Here is a 13,742-nt window from a genome sequence, read left to right as displayed (position 1 = left end):
AAGGAAGATCGGAAGCTTTATATACACGGGGGATGATTGCTGCCTGTAATATGCGGCTGACAAAAAAAAAAAAAACAGTTTATCTCGCGGAGGGCGAGCGAGCGCCCAATTCCCGCATTTTCCGAAGCGGATTATCGCTCCGGGGGGTAGGTACCCTCCACCCGTCCCGTGTGCGCACCCATCTCGCTTTGACCTGTACACCGTCCTCGTTCGCGCCGGATCTCTCTCTTTGTGTGTGTGTGTACACACGAGTGTTATACATGGCGCGTATTGGCGACCGGCCAAAGAGAGTAGTACTACACACTGCTGAGCTGTATAATACCTGCGAGTTCGGTTCGTGCGTGGATAATGCCGTTTGACACCTTGGCGCGCTGGCCTTTTGATTTGCCGGGGCGAGCGCTTCGATGGGGGTGTATTGCGTCGTTTTCCAATCGATGATCCTCGATTCGCGCGATCCGACGATGGAATCGATTTTCACATCTGCATTCGTGCACCTGTACACTTTTCGAAACAAAATTGCTGATGCACTCGTTAGTTGGAATAAATTAAAAAAAAAAAAAAATAAAAAAAAAAAGGCGTAACTGTAGTGTAAACGATTGCGACATAAAATTTAAGTACATTATAGTAGGCAATGCGCGTCTTGAACCATTGGTACGTGTATAAGGCAATACGATATATATTGGAGGATGAAGTTTTACGCGAAAATTTGTGTCACGTGCAAAGGTGCATAATATATTATAACCCGTGCCCTCGACGTAGTATTTCATTCGGCGCTTCTACTGTATATATATACATATACATATCTTCTTCGTCTTCGAAGCAAAACTGAATTCAGAGACGTGACATCGTGTTCGAGAGTTGGGATTCAAAGGGGGAGAAGGAGACGAAAAGAACGCTGTGGATCGATTTGACGAAGCTCGGGATAGAGGTTGCCGGTAGAAGCGGATGAGAATAATAAAAAAAAAAAAAAAATGAAAGAAGGGGAAGGAACGAAAAAATGAAAGTTCTCGATCTTGTAAGCTCGGCTCAGCCGTAACTTGGAGATGATCTTGCCACTCGCGGGAAGGGGGAGGGGGATATCGGCCCCGTACGCCCCACACTTGTCGAGCCAAGGATTTACCAGTAGATATTCCCGGGGAAACTCTTTTTACTTATTCCCTCCTCCTCCTCCTCCTCTTCCCTTACGTATTCTCCTTGCGCCTGAATTTGCGAAAAATGTCAGCTCTCGCGCCCGCTCGAAGCGCAGTTTCAGCACGTATCCTACCTTTCCCGCGTGGGTACGGATAGGTTTTTTTTTTCTCGCTCGCGTCGTGTTCGGATCTAATTGACGTATCACATCAAGTACCAAAGTTCAAAGTCTGGTTCATCCGATTCGAGCGATAAATTGTATACAACTGTATTAACGTAGCATGTGTCTCGCGGATGTGCATTTGGCGCTCTGGCATATACGTACGGCTGAACGAGCTAATTTTCGCCCCTACGTACTCCATTGACGAGAAGATATCCTATGGGTGTGGACACACGCCCTGTCCGCAAATTCCATACCTGCGTCATACCCGATTGGTCATTCTCGTGCGCCACAAATACGTGAAAATCGCACACGCAGCCCTACCCCTCAAATCAACGGGCTAAAGCTCACCCCTCCTCTCCCCCTCACCATTTGATCTCCTGTACATCCCCGGGGACAAATTGAGAATTAGACACAGGTACACTTCACACGGGGCCAAAGTACCCGGAACATTGTGCAACCAACCAGGTACACGTGTGTGTGTGTGTATATGTGTGTAGGTGCAGTGTACTTAGAGCCGATGATGATTGAGCCCCGGGATCGCTCGACCGATCTTTCCTGTGCCCCCGAAAATTGTAAGCTGGACACCCCCTCCGACTTGACAATTAATCGATCGGCCCCTCCCTTCCCTCCTCTCTTTCGCCAACCTTTTCGGGTGGTTACATGCTATTACGGGTGTGGCAGTGCAGCCGGTGTACCCCGTAACTATTGTGTGCCCTCTCTCTCTCTCTCTGATCAGCCTCGCCTTTTGTTTTTACGCGTGCACTCCCTTATGGCACGCACCGTGCATTTCGCACATGTTACCAAAGATTCCACGCGTTAATTTTGATCGCGTGTGTGGAATTCTCGTGAACTTCGTTCATCATATCCCTCGCAACCGGCTGCACACACTTTTCACGCATGAGATGTACCACTCGGGGGTATTTCTTGTAAGTCGGGTTATCGGTGTAGGTACGAAATAGCTCCTTGAAGTTCCCGAAAAGTTGAACAATTTATTTCGGCGCCACACACATACACCGGAGCTCCGAGATCTCAACTTATTGCCGCGCACCACTACCCCTCTCTCTCTCTCTCTTTTGAGTGTAAGAGCTCGTCACAGTTGAAAATTGCATCTTGCGCCCGAGCGCCGCTGCTGCTGCAGACTCGCAAAGTTTACCCAATTCGTATGCCTTTTTACTCTTATCCCTCCCCCCCTCTCTCTCCCTTCCTTATCTATATACACACACACGTAGTTGCGCCTGATAATCTCGAGTGAAAATTATTCGACGTAACTTTAAAGTAGTGGCGGTGGTGGTGGTGGTGGTGGTAGTGGTACCCACAATTGGGCTCGTGGCTGTGGTTGTAATTTAACGATGATTCGGACCTCCCCGTGCGTCATTTCAAATGGAAATTTCATGGTAATCCCTCGCAAAAGCAGCGCGTCTGCAAGGGCGTGTACGTGTGCACGGCAACGTATATACTTTTCCCCCGAAATTTCCATATCGAGAATTTCATTGCTCATTTCGCTTGGCTCCGCAACCGGTATATATCAACGATAATTTCGCAACGATGACTCTGTGTGTCCGACAAGCTTGAGCCTCTCCGTTATACACACGTGTACAATAATTCGTAAGAATAAGCCCTCTTTCCGCAATAGCGTGTACACCTATACCCGTCGTGCCCCGCATATTTTGTTAATGACTCGAATAACCGAGTATACTATAATAACTTCAGTCTCGTGCACGTAGGTACATTTGTATATATACCTATACGTATACGCTTGTAATGGAGGAGGGTCTACCGCAGAGACGCGCATCATCAGGCTCATTTGGCGAATGGAAAATTATCCAGCTTCGACCGCAACGAGACGCAAAGGAGTATAATGAAACAATCCCCGAGTTAGGCATGCCTGATGAGATGTAAAAAAAAGGGGGGGGGGAACGGTAGAAATAGGATTCAGCTCCTTATTGCCTCGTTTTGGGCTCGCGATTGCACTCGTGTCGCGAGATGATGCACCTATCGCGGATTTCAGGGAGCCTCGAGCCTTTGCTGGGCTCGTCCGAACCCTTGTCTTCCCAGGCACCCGCGTCAGCGATAAATTCAACTATTGTGGGACTTTAGCTGGTTTATGGATTAATGGAGAGCGTTCGTTCACGCTACGATTCCTAAGCGCTCGGATGATTGTTTTTTTTTTTTTTCTTCTATATTTTATTCATTGGTTTGTTCTTCGATAAGCAGTACAATACGTCGAGACGGCCCTTTCGCACACCGATTCGTCAATAGTATTAATTTTCTTGTCCAGCCACACCTGGAAAAGTCAATTGTTCATATGAACAAAGATTTTTCCAATCTATTGCACGATCTCCAATAGTAGGTATACGTGCAAACAACCAAATATTGTTCTTCATTGCAGTAAGATGTAATGTTACCGAGGAGTCGTCCATGGCTATGACGCCAGATTGCACGTAACTATAGAGAAAAAGAAAAAAAGAGAAGAAAATTCATGCCGAGGTTGTTGGTACTTATCCGCTCACCAAGAAACGCACGTGTGGTGCATGTACGACCCAAGACGCGGCAATCCAAGTCGCAGAGGAGGAGCAATCACGGCTCTTTTTGGCGCTGAAACAAGAAATAGCTATTGTCCATATGGACGATGAGTACTGGTATATTTATATTGCGCGTGCAATTTTACTCGTCGTCGAGCCATGGCCATTGATCGCAAAACGCCATGCAAAAAGCGATTAAACGAACTCAGGTCACTTTATACATCGGAGACAAAAAGTCGAGCCTCTCGACCCCATTGGTCCCGGACTCGCTGTAATTTATACACCTTTGCACGAATATCCCAAACGAGCAGCCCTCGAAATCACATTCAATTGGATATCATCGAGCATTCAAGGACCGTACAGGAGTGTATACACTCACCGAAAACGTAGATGCAAAAACGTGACTTATTTTCTCTCTCTTTTTTTTTGGTTTTTTTTTTGCCATCACTGTGCAATCGGTGCTACTCGTCGGGGTGATCGAAATGGAATAGTTGCTGCTTTCTTCCCGAATGACCTTATCGAGCGTTGCGGGCCGGGAGGCACGAGAGAGGGAAAATCGAGGGTGTACACTCCAGCAGCGCTCTCGGAGGAAGAGAAGGAAGGAAGGAGAGGTGGCGTTTAAGGTGCAGTTGAACGCCTGCCAAAAGGGTTGGAACGACAAGAAGAGGGAGGCGGGGGGGGTGGTTTTGGAGGGAGGGATGGAGAAGAAAAGCCGGGTGGGAAGAGAGAGTGATAAAAAGGGTGGTTGGCGCTGTACTAGCCAATTCGAGAGAGAGAGAGAGAGGGAGAAGAGCAGCCCGGGACGAGGGGTGTAGTTTAGCGGTGGGGGGAGATGTTGGGAGAAAATGGGAACGAGAAAGAATGTAGCCGGTGCGGAACGAAGCTCGTTCTTATACTTTTCGAGCACTAGCGGCAGCCTCCACCGCCACCGTTGTTGTTGTTGTTGTTGCTGCCGCTGTTGACGAGCACCTCTCGCTCTAATGCTTTTCCCCACCCCTTTTTCCCTATTACAAACTCCCTCCCTTTCTCTCTCTCGGCAAAAGAGATTTTTTTTTTTTTTTTTTTTTTTCATTCGGGTGCTCTTTTTGCGTGTTTCGTGCACCGCTGTAGCTTTTCCTGCAGTCGGTCGTTCTTGGATACCTTCGTTTGGTCCGAGAACGAATAGAGAAAGCCTTTACTTGGAGTTTTCGCACGGCAACCACCAACGCGAGATATCGATGCTTCCCAAAACTTCTCTATGAATTGATCCGTCGAGTTGGCGAGTTGCGTTTGACTTCACCCCCTCTTCCTCGTACCCACCCTGCGTTTCCCGCGTTTGCCTCGACAAGCATCCTCATTGTCTGCGAATTTTCTCTCGCTCTTCCACCTCCGCGCTTCGAGCTCTTAAGGTGATTACTTTGACTTAGTATCGTGTAGATTGCATTGATTTTCCAGTATACACTTGACAACGTTTAAGAAATATGTACGTACCAGGAACAAGCGCTTTTCTTCTTATTCCCCGTCCAACCACGCTATATACATTCCACAAAAGAAGGAAACGAGGCATTTATCGTCGTAGTATTACTATTAAACTTTTTTTTCTTTTTTTTTTTTGTATCTTTGCTCTACTCACCTTGTTTATTGTTTCGAAAAAAAATGAGAGGATCCCCCTCCTACTGTCAATGAAGCGCCAGATATTATTATTATTATTATTATTTCTCACCGAGCACGCGCGTCGCTGTGTACAGCGGCTGTAGATCATTTTTTATTGCACGGCCCGTGAATCTTGGACAACCCATAAATTCGGGAGATTCTAGCGGTGGCAGCAACAACAACAACAACAACGAAAGCACGGGGCTATATTGCCACCATCACCACCACAAGGGAAAGGGGGGGGGGCACAACAGCTGCTGACACCGTGCAAACGCGCCCACCACGAGGGGTTGGTTGGTTGGTAGGTGTACAGACTCTTTGCTCTGTATTAGATACACCGCAGTCTCCGGCTGGTACTTTGGAATTATGTCTGCTGCAGAAGACCGTCTGCAATATTGGATGTTGGGTGGATGCCCGTGTGGGAAAATATGTGCCAAACGCGAGGCTGGAAGATATAGGTGAACCCGAGAAGCTGATAATCCCTCGATATATAATTATTATCCGTCGATTTCATTCTCGCGTACTTTCTACTTGAAGCGACGAGTTTTATTTTTTATTTTTCAAGTATACAAGGTATGTTTATTTGCGATTTTATGATAAAAATCATGCTTTTTTCACTAAGCTGGTCTGTCACTACATACTTTTGTTGATCAAATGGTTTCACATTCCTTGGATAAGTAGTCGAAATGAAGACAAAAAGTTCCGGGATATTTTCCTCCAACTCTTCAAATAGTTTTCGTATGCAGATATCGGAGAGTATCGAAAAGTCCACATTTTTCATTCATAAATAGGCATGTCCCGTACACCAACTAACAGTAAAACAGCGAAAATGTAAGAAATAATTTCATACCTCCTTCTTTCCACAGATGGTATAAATTTTTTACCCGATACACCTCGCCAGAGTCGCGTTTTTCACGTTTAAAAATGTAATACCACCATATATACCCGCACGATTTAAAACGCATTTAATATGTTGTCTTTTTCGATGTAGATGAATGAGCATTCGAAAGACTTTTTTTTCCTATCACGATAAGACGGAAGGTATAGCGAAGTAAGTAAGTACATTTTGTAAACGAGTCAAAAGCTGTACAAAGTGCACGAGAGAAAAAAAAAAACCAGCAGCTCTCGTAGTTAAGCGACCGCGCGTTACCGCTCTTAACCTCGCGAACAAAGTCATTAACGGAGATAATGATGACTTGTCCGGTTTTTTTGATAGTATACAAGTGGCAGGAGAGTTTTTTTTTTTTTTTTTCTCCAGGTGAACTAATTGCGGGCCAACTGTTTCCTCGTGTACTCTCCCTTTTTTTCTCCAGGTCTAGGCTACACCACCCTTTTCGTATCAGCCCCCACCTCCCGCGTAAAATTTGAACTCGCGCGTTAAAAAAAAAAAAAAAAAAAGAGTCCCATGGGAACGAGAGCATTGTTTGACGATGCTGTTGTACCCCACGGGCGTCACAGACGGATCGTGGTGGGCCTCGACGGAGCATCAGGCGTCTTGCAAATTTTTCGCGCGACCGAGGAAAAACACGCACATCGCCTCCAGCGTAATACTCACACGCGCCTGAAGATTACTCCCCTTTTTGCGCGCTTGGCTTTTTCTTTCCGACTCATCTACCATTTGCCGCTAGGACCTTTGTCTTTGTTTTTTTTTTTTTTTTTTTTTTTCCCAACTAGAGGTTGCGGCCCTCTTCGTTTCTACCATTTCAATTTCTCGGAACGCTTGTTTATTTTTGGTTTTTCGTTTGTAACGTTACTTTACTACGCGGTGAAGCTGTAGTGTTTCATGATATTAGTTGTTGCGCTGTTACTCTGCAGCTACAATAGGACGCACTGCAGTTACATTGTAAAAGTACACGTGATGGTTTTCCAGGACAATTGTTCGGGAATCATTTCAGCTGCGCTTGTACCAACGTCAATTCATATGAAAAATCATAGGGATTCGTTGTAAATTAATGTATATATTGTACGTACAGTTTTATATCGAAAATTTAATTTCTCGATTTACGTATAAACATTTATACGTGCTCTCTCAATTGAAACATCACTGTTAACTGTTCACCGTACTTTTAATTGAAGTTTTTAATTAACACGAATTTTCTGATCGTATAATTATTACTGTTATCATTTTTTAATTTTATCTTACTCCTGAGGCTTCGTAACAATTTTTATGAGCACAAGTAAATAAAGTCGAATATTGGCTTTTATGAACAACAAAAATATGAGTTTGTTTGCTAAAGACACTACTTTTGGTTAATTGAATATACTAAAAAATGATGTTTTTTTTTTTTTTTGTTTTCAACATGTAAAAAGGGAATATTTACAGTAGTGTCAAGTATACGGATTTTGTTGGAAAAAAAAAATTGTTATTTATTTTATAATAGTTTTGACTCGCGACAAAAAAGTTGTTATTGAATCCGTGGCTAAAAAAATACAAATAATGCGAGACCCGAATACGTTTGTAGCTCTTGACGACAAATACTTGTATCTTTGAATTACCTTTGACAACAAAACCGCCGAAAATTTACATCTAAATGTATATCCAAATGAGTCCATAGCTTGCTGTGCCAACCAAGTAGAAACAGACAAATAAAGGTAAGACCAAGTCACGATTGATTCATCCCGCGTATGTGATGTACCTATCATTTGAAATGTTAAAACTCAGTTGAATAAAGCTGCACACCTTCTTCTCACCAATGTATATTTAAAGAAATGTATAATTTGTTCGTTTGTTTTGTCTTAGTTTTAATTTCCGTACGTAAAGCCGAATAACATAAAAACACACAGAGCAAACGCGAGGTCGCTAATAATTAGGGCGCGATTTGGAATATCCATCAGCTATAAAGCCTGCAAACGACGGCTCTGAAAAAATATCGGCCAGCGGTAAAAGCACCTCTCGAAAGCATTGTGATTAATTCGGATTATTCGGAAAACTTCGCAATCGGGTGAGCACGACTGAGCAAACGAGCAAACAGACAAACAAACCCGCGCGGCATTCGGCGGTGCTCGCGCGCCGGGAGGGAAATTTATCGTAAAATCAGGAAAAGCGGGGGCCCTCCGGTGTAGAAGGGCCACATCGAGCGGAATATCAAAAGCGGGTTGGCCGCGCGAGCTCGTTCTTCCGGTGAAATTGCCGCAACTGCTGTGGCTCTCCATTGGGAAATTGACGCTGTACCGTTGCCTCTGCCGTTGGGAACTCCATGGCCAATGTTTGCGTACTGAATGCCTGCGTATGTGTTTTAATCATACGATCCACTGGTCCTTTTACTCAACCGCTCGACGCGTATACTTTTTTTTTTTTTGTCCCTCGAAAATGCAGTGATGATTTTTTTGAAATTTTAACAACGTCATTTGGCACACTTTTGATAGATACTCCGGTGGGTATATTGCGCATGAAGTACGATAAAGTGTTTATTATAACCCTGTCGCCAATGCAATTAAATTTAATGGCTCAGTCGTAAGTGCGTGCAAAAGAAAAAAAAAAAAAAAAGAAAAATAGAGTTGGCTGACTTTAATTACGCGTTGATTCACACGAGAAAAACAATTTTTCCTCCACCTAATCCTGTTTTGATTCCTGCACTGGTTGATGAAAGCCGCCAAGTCTCTGGCGCACTCGACGTTCATTTTTACTTTCAGCCACTCGACGTATCTGTATACATTCACTCGCCGGATCATGCGATTCTACGTATTGCTCTTCAATGTTACAAAAATTTTTCTGACGCTATGGAGCCAGAAAGAAAAAAGCCTCTATACCCGATTTTATCGACATTTCAATATGTTTCTTTGACAATGTCTGTTTTTTTTTTTTTTTTTTCATTGAAAAATATAAAATCTTGTGCCGTTTTTTCCGATGCGCTGGATCCAAATGTCCAGCACATAAACGAAAGACTCAGCGCGGATAAAAAAAACAAGGTTGATTGAATGAAAAAAGAACAAAGAAAGTAACAATTACACTTGTACGAGAGTTATTCCTGCATTCTGTTTTTATTTTATTTATTTATTTTTTTTTTTTTTCGTTTTCTCTCCCATCGCAATTTCGTACGTGGCCGAGGTACCGATGTAAAAAAGTTTCGCCACCGCGGCCAGCGAGCTACACATGCACACACACACACGTTTACCAAGCGAGTAGTTTCTAGGATTTACCAATTTCACATGCCGGCAAATCGCAGGCCATATACGTACAACATGCGCCCGGGGCTCATTTATTCGAGGATCCGAGGCATTAATCAGTTATGGAGCCAGTCGAGGAGAGTAGCCGGACCCCAGCCAAACTCTCGCTTCGGACTAATCCTAGATTACAACCTCAGCGCCATGCATGGCTCTGCCTGTAGATACCAACACCCGCTCCTACATATATATATTCTCTAGCTCGTCTGTCCCGTCGCGATAGCTGAGCGCATTTATACACGTGGGCACACTCCTCCGCGAAGCCACTCCATGTGTATGTATATATGTATGTACATGAGCTTTGTACAAATGCAGTCTCCGCCGTCTGGGTTTAAGTGTATTATCTTGCGCGCGAGGCGAGCGAAAAAGGGGCTACTCTTTTCACCCCCTTCGACTATTTATCACTCCCGAGAGCATATTTCTCGAGACCCGAGAAGCCAAAAGTGAGATCCGAGAACTTTGCTGATGGACGCATCAATTGATCGTACTCCCGTTATATGTACAAAGTTTTGAGCTGTCGAGTAACGAGCGTACACCTACACATGTACCAAATAAACGGTTAAACCGAACGAACTCTGTCGACATACGGTATATGTATATATAGGTGCATGTACTTACCAATCCCCGATGCATCATTGAGCGGCATATTATAATATTCCCAAGTAGGTATACAGGTGTATCGTGTACAGGGGACGAGCAAGGGGGTAGTTTTCGGGTGAAAAACGGACCTGCCGGCACACGTATTCCCTCCGTGACTTTTTTACCCCTAGGTTTTCGCGAATTTTCAATTTTCCAGACGGGCTCTCCTCTCCCTCCCCCCTTTCCTTCCTATACCCACGCACATAAGGTAATACGTTCCTCGTACATGCGTACACAACATCCCCACATATATAGCTGATGCCTGAGTTTTTATAATAACATGCCTTGGCCATTTCGCTCGCTACACCGCGTGCATGTACAATATAGTACCCGTGCCTTCTAAGCGCGAGTTTCTGCTACGTTGCAGCCAAGGGTGCAGGCAGGAGAAAGTTCCGGAGAACTGAACTATGATTTTTATAGCGCTGCTCTCGTCTTTTTTCCTCCCCGATCGCTCTCGGGGCGTATTTACCCTCAAGGAGTATGCATGAAATTTCAATTTGCCAATATGACCGTAAAGTAGGTATAAATGTTGATGTATTTTCTCCCTACTTTCCCCCCCCCCGTGTATTTTCTCTTTGACTCGTCGTTTGAACTTTCCGAGGAACCTATATTTTTTTTTTTTTTTTTTTTTTTTTTTTTTTTTTTAAACTCGTAGCAATCTTCAATACATCGCACGTTCATGCAGGAGGAAAAGCAAACTGCCGTTAAGAAAATTATTTATCCATTTTTACGAGCACACCGCCCGTTGAGCTTCGAGGGGGTACAATCTTCGGTGTTGTTTCAACCCTCGTATACCTCCTCCTCCTTCTCCTCCTTTGAATTTCCTTCCGTTCAATTTCTGCTCTCTCTTTACCTTTGCTCCTTTGCTCAGCGCGACATTCCGTACGAGATCATTTTTTTTTCCCTCCCTCCCCTGGGGGGGGGGCGATAGAGCCATTCCCAACGAGATTACGAAGGAGAACGGGCTTTTAAATCCACCCGACCCTTTTACTTCCTTCCTTTCTTCCCCCGAGATTTGACTGCCGCGATATCCATCCCTGCAGGATACTTCTTCTTCGATCTCTCTTTCTCTATCTCTTTGTTCATTTTACCTATATATGTATATATACAGAAGAAAGAGGTAAAGAGTCATACGTATTATATACCTTTTCACACAATCGGGACAGTTGTCGAATCAATCTACCCCCGATCTGCTATTCAATGTATTCGAGTGAACTGTTTCACCGTTTTATCCCGATAAGATATCTCGGAGAGATTATTTTTCCTCGTCCCTCGCCACTTGCTCTTCTTACGGGTAATCGATTTCCATCGAGAGCGCACCTATATGTATACCTACAGAATTTTCATAGCCAAAGTCTTTTTTTTTTTTTTTTTTTTTCTTCTCTTCTTTCTTTCTTTCAGCTCGAAGTAACAAATATCTTGAAACTCTAACGATGCGTACAATATGTACTTCAAATCGGATTGTGCTGGGGGGTGGAAGAGGAAAATGTTTCACTTCGTGTACAAAAATATCTCTCTCGCTCTCTCGACGTTTCGCTCGTTCCGCCAAATAATGAAAAATACGACAAACAAACGTTCAATGCGCGTGGTGCTCCAAAAAGCTCGTGCATCCCTTGCAGAGAAGAAGGTCGCGTGGAACGAGTAAACAAAGCAAAAAAAATACAAAAAAACAAAAAAAAAGGAAAAAAGAAATCCCGGAGACCTTGCGTATGAAGTACACGTAACGTGTATATGCAAAACATTTTAAGAGCGCGAAGCTTTTAAGGGAGGAAAAAAAAAAAGAAAAAAACGTCCTCGAGCGGGTGGTATACATTTCGGTACAACAACTGCAGGGGCGAATAATAATTTTCGAAATTGCTCCGCGTACCACCAGTCCCGTTGTTGTTATGATTATTGCAAGAGAACGCACTAGTTTGCCCGAAAACGAGGGACGACGAGAACATGCATGCGCCCAAACTTTTTGCACGTACATACACACACACAAAAACGGAGTTTCCTCTGATGTTTGCTTTGCCCCACAAATATTATGCAATCAACGAGCTGCATGAAAGAAAGCCCGTTCTCTGCTGGCTCCCGATCTATTATTACCATCACCCCGTGAAAGAGAATAAGTTACGGAGGGAAAAAGAGATACATGTTGTGCAAAATCGCTACATGCCCATCGACATATAGTACATGTGTACATTGTATTAAGGTATATGTCTTCTCGTAGGAATATCAATTGAGCTGCGTGCGAATGTATAAGTTTGCTGATAAGGAGGAAAAGATACGTGCGAGGGAGAAAGGGCGCCCAAGTGGGATATACATGCAGTGAGCGTGTATACATATACCGGGGGAAGTAAAACCTCGTGACATGCGGGGAGTGGGTGGTGACGCTGCTGGTAATTGCTGACAAAGCAAAGGGAACGCGCGCGCCAGAGCTGTAAGTGCTGCAGGGGATAAAGAGAAAACGCACACGTCTGGTGTATGTACACGCTGCAGCTCGGCGCTTCTCCGTACACTCGTATATTTATATGGGGGGTACAGCCGACGTCGTTGTTCCTGACGCTTAGTATATATATGTGGGCGCCCGACAGTCGGACCAGAAACTCCAAGAATTAATTGTATTGTCCTCGCCTCTTTGCCGTAATTGCATTACAATATGCATCTCCCCCCCCCCTTTTCCCCAACAACTTCTCGCGACTTTTCTCGCGCCCGCGTGGGTGCTCTCACCCGTGACTTCCTCGTTGCGCTTTGGTTCTCCATTTATACATGTATATACACATACCTAGACGTTTCGGGTGATGTTTTAAACGCTTTGCTGAAACTTTGATGCTCTGCATGTACGCAAGAACTGCATATTCAACGCTGAAAGGAAAAAAAGCTTCTGCGTTTAATAATGCTGTGACTGCGTATACATGCATATATTTTTTCACTGTCTTTGACACTGGTACCGATTATCTCAGTGTGCACGAATGAAGGATTTTATTTTTGATAATTTTTTTAAGTAATGCATTTTCGGTGTATGTTGGTGCAAGGCCCCGCTCGGCTGGAAATCATCTTCGAGTCTACAATTAACTTACCCACTGTGTATACGAGGAACTTGCTCTGTCGGAGTGGTCCTCGTGGGCGTGGAAGCTGCGAGGAAATGTAATTTTCGTCAAAACGAAATGGAAAGAGAAAATTTAAAAAAAAAACAAATAGTCACCTTGAAAGTCGAGAAAAGGGAGGGGGGGGGGCGACAGGAAAAAGATTTCAATTTATTGTAATAGTTGATTAGTTTTTATTGATCGATAATTCCATTATTTTGCTTATGCGCTTAGATACCTTTTGTCTATCTATTTACATGGATTCTTAATACAATTAGTAGCAAATCGGGACGATGATTATCGAGAAAAACAGTTTTGTCTTTTCTTTTTTCCCTCTTTATTTTTTTTTTTATTTATTTTTTTTTTTTCTTCGCAACAACTCACGAATTCCATCGATGTTTCGTTGACCGATTGCTAATTTTATTT

Source organism: Copidosoma floridanum, unplaced genomic scaffold (assembly GCF_036245765.1).
Source record: "Copidosoma floridanum isolate Cflo_tuat_1 unplaced genomic scaffold, Cflo_Japanese_pri ptg000009l, whole genome shotgun sequence".
Taxonomy (NCBI): domain Eukaryota; kingdom Metazoa; phylum Arthropoda; class Insecta; order Hymenoptera; family Encyrtidae; genus Copidosoma; species Copidosoma floridanum.
This window is presented reverse-complemented; position numbering follows the sequence as displayed.